We start from the raw sequence: 4,008 nt of genomic DNA, 5'->3' as shown, positions 1-4,008 counted from the left end.
CAGGAACGATTTTGGCCCCAGGAATTTGGGGGTTGGACTGGCCTGGGCCCCTGGCCCAGGAAAAATGCTGGGCTAGGACAGCTGGTGGCTGTGCCAGAGAGAGATGCAAAGGTAGATGGGGCGGGAAGAGACTCCATGGCCTCCTGGGGACTTCACTGAGGAGCTGTGTTGGTCAGGATTCAAAGGATCAGGAGGAGGAAAGGTCAGCCCCAGTGTCCCAGAAAGAGGCTGGAGGGTGTTGCAGGCCCATGTAAGCAGAGGGAGTTGAGGGTGGGGCCAAGCCTAGAAGCAGTGCTCCTGGGGCCTAGAGAAGGCACTATGTTGGTCTGGAAACAAAGGATCAGGGAGCAGCATTGGTTCCCCAGGTGTTTGGGGCCCCAAGGCAAGGAATGCGGCAGGGCCCAAACTTGGAGGAGAGAATGGAGGAGGAGATGGGAGGGTGAATGAGGCTGGGGGAGTCAAGGCGGGTAGGGAGCAATGGACTTCCCCAGGAGAAAGGCCTGAGGGTAGGAGAGAGGCCTGCTGTGGGTCCTGCAGACCCTGGGAAGCAGAGTAGAAGATTTTATCTGGAATATGACATTGGTATGAGGATTGTTTACTTTAATGTTGTCTAACGTCTTACAAATCTTTACATAATAATCATTATTTTATCTACACTCTCTCATATTGTCTACTTCATTAAAAGGCATCAAAACTTAAAAAGGACTATTATAAGTATGCACAATATTTCTAAGGAAATATTTTACTTAACATTAAAGATTAAAATGTAATAAAATTGACATACACACACACACATATATATATATGACTAGCATGAATTTTATAAACTCATTGTGTACACTATGCATTCAAGATTTCAGGGGAAACTGCTGATGTAGCCCAGGCTTGTCTCAAATTTTTCATCCTCTTGCTTCAGTGTCCAAATTATTAGGACTATGTGCCACTATTTCTTCCTTAGAAAATATGTTTTTATAATGGTTTCAGATATATGAAAAGACCAAATTATTTTTTTTGTAATCTTCCACTTGATGATTACTTTGGAAAGTCTTTCAAATTATTCTACAGGAAGTATAAAAACCAGGGACCAGAAATTCTGAAAACAATGAAGGAGATAATATTTAATATCTATGTCTTTCAAAAACAAATAATAAATATTTAAAGATTAGGAAATTAGAAAAAATTAATTCAGAGACGTTTCACTAAATGAATAATAAACATATGGTAGATGTCACCAAGAAGGCCAATTAAAAATATCATAAATCAAAAATAATGTCATCATTTCTAGTGGAAAAGAAGTAAAAAGAATACTAAAAAACAATGCAAATAGAGGCTTTCTTGATTAATACAGTTCAGATATTACTTTTGGTCTAATATAGCAAATGTTTATGGCCTATTAGTATAGAATGATTAAAAATGATTAAAATTATGATTACATCTATAATTTTAATATTATCAATTTCCCATCAGAATTTTATGATAAAATATTCATTCTTGTGTCTTTGAATCCCACTTAACCATTCTTAATTGTTCTGATAGCTTAAAAAAAACCTTGACGACTCCAGAGTACTTTCTAACACTTGCATCATTTTTGTTTAATATTTTATTACTATTTTTATTTTATTGTTTGAGGGCTTTACCTGCGTGTATGTAAGGGCACCTGTGTTGTGCATTGCTCACACATGTCAGAAGAGGGCATCAGATCCCCTGGAACTGTAGTAATGGACAGTTGTTAGCTTCCATGTGGGTACTACGAATTGAACCCAGATCGTCTGCAAGAGTAGCCAGAGCTCTTAACCACTGAGCTGTCAATCAGTCCACACCATCGTTTTTTTATGTTATGAACTATATTGAGTTAATCACCATCTGTTGCATGAGGGAGCTTCTCTGCTGAGAGTTGAGAGATACATTAATCTATGGGTCAATAATAACAGTAAGTTATTAGAAGTCAGTTTAATACTTTGTCTATTTAGCAGAATGATATTATTAGGCTCCCCCTGTGGCTTGTGACCTATTTAGCAACATGTTCCTAGTCCTGATATCAGTGACAGAGATGGGATTCATCTTGTGACACAAACTTTCAATCCAATCAGAGAGTGATTGGTTACTCCCATAACAGTGATCCTCTATTATAGGAGTAGGCATATCTTTTCAGGCCAGTTTTTGCAATTAGCAGGATTCACAAAGTTTAATGATTTCCTTTCTCCTCTGGTAACATGCATAGCAGCTTCCAGTACTATGAAAGCTAGCCAGGAAACATGAAGCCATGAAGTCAGTACCAGCTTGATTTCTCCTTGTTTGTTCCACAACACATGTATGTCATGTCTTCAGTCAAGTTCTGGTGAGTAACGGAGAACAGGGACAGTGGCCAGTAAGGTTTGGGGGTCAAAATCTTCAAAAGAGGAAATCCATTCCTGTCGTCAGGCATTTTAGTTTTGTGAAGACTATGGTGTCCAGTAGGGGCCATATCTCCTTGTTACAGGGTAACTTCTTTTAACCTTCTTTTCTATTGTATATTCATATACTTTAATAAGCTTCTTTAGTGATAGGCTCCCATATGACTTCTTCTAAAGATAGTTATCTCTCTCCATAGTTTCTCCCTTTTAATTCAATCCATTCAGCACTATTGGTTGGAAGAAACAATAATCTGAGTCATGTAACGTGATTGACTAGAAAATACTAAAGAGTTTATAGAGACTTTTACTTATCTCTAGGAAAATGCAGCTTTTTATTAAGATGGTGTAGAAAGCGAAGAAGGAAGTTCCTGCCCCTCCCAAAGCAGAAGCCAAAATGAAGGGATTGAAAGCCAAAAATGCAATGTTGAAAGGAGTCCACAGCCATGAAAAGAAGATCTGCCCGTCACCAGCCTTCCAGTGGCCCAAGACCCCACAGCTCTGGAGGCAGTCCAGATACCCTCTCAAGAGCACCCCTAGGAGAAACAAGCTTGACCACTATGCCATCATCAAGTTCCCTGACCACTGAGTCAGCCATGAAGAAGATAGAAGACAGCAACACACTTGTGTTCATTGTGGGTGTCAGAGCCAACAAGCACCAGAACAAACAGGCTGTGAAGGAACTCTACAACATTGTTGAGGTAAAAATCAACACCCTTGATCAGACCTGACAGAGAGAAGAAGGCCTATGTTCGACTAGTTCCCTACGATGTTTTGGATGTTGCCAACAAAATTGGAATCAGCTAAACAGTCCAGTAGTCTAATTCTAAATACAGATTTCTTTCACCATTAAAAGAAAAGAAAAGAAAATGGAGTCACTTGTCTAATGGGAAAAAAGTAAAAGAAAGGTACTTGCTTCTGAAAACATCAATGTGTGATGAAAACGTGGGAACAGCAGAAAGGATGTGGTTACAAAATTTTAAAAAAATTGATTTTGAAATGCAACCTCTATAAATGCACTGCCCTGTACTTAGTTCAACATATTATTTAAATTGTAGTATTTAAGGCTTAAGAGAGAGAGAGAGAGAAAATAAATAATGCCTACCTAGTGTAAAAAACTTGAAGGAATATTATTATTCCCAAAACCTCCAAAAACTTACATATACAATATCTCTATGAGTCCATGAGTTTAGCCAAAGGTTACATAACAAGAAACAGTGGCACACACACACACACACACAGAGAGAGAGAGAGAGAGAGAGAGAGAGAGAGAGAGAGAGAGAGAGAGAGAGAAAATAAATAATGCCTACCTAGTGTAAAAAACTTGAAGGAATATTATTATTCCCAAAACCTCCAAAAACTTACATATACAATATCTCTATGAGTCCATGAGTTTAGCCAAAGGTTACATAACAAGAAACAGTGGCAGACAGGAGAAATGTTCTTTTGAGTTGTTGGCCAGGGTAGTCCAAGAGACTCCTGAAATTGCACAGGCTATTGCCACAACCCTTGATTGCCTCTCAGAACTTGAAGGTAAGACCCTATTTCTGAAGAAAGAATATGCTTCAGACACAGGATTTGGAGCAATGGAACTGGGACTGACCTGGAAGCTACCTCC

The 4,008-nt window shown here is 38.9% G+C and overlaps 1 pseudogene; it reads left to right on the top strand.

Moving 5' to 3' along the window:
* Positions 1-2,733: 2,733 nt before the first annotated feature.
* On the top strand, positions 2,734-3,197 carry LOC103732858 (annotated as a pseudogene).
* Positions 3,198-4,008: the final 811 nt, after the last annotated feature.

Source organism: Nannospalax galili, unplaced genomic scaffold, assembly GCF_000622305.1.
Source record: "Nannospalax galili isolate Female #2095 unplaced genomic scaffold, S.galili_v1.0 scaffold955, whole genome shotgun sequence".
NCBI lineage: Eukaryota > Metazoa > Chordata > Mammalia > Rodentia > Spalacidae > Nannospalax > Nannospalax galili.
This window is presented reverse-complemented; position numbering and strand designations above follow the sequence as displayed.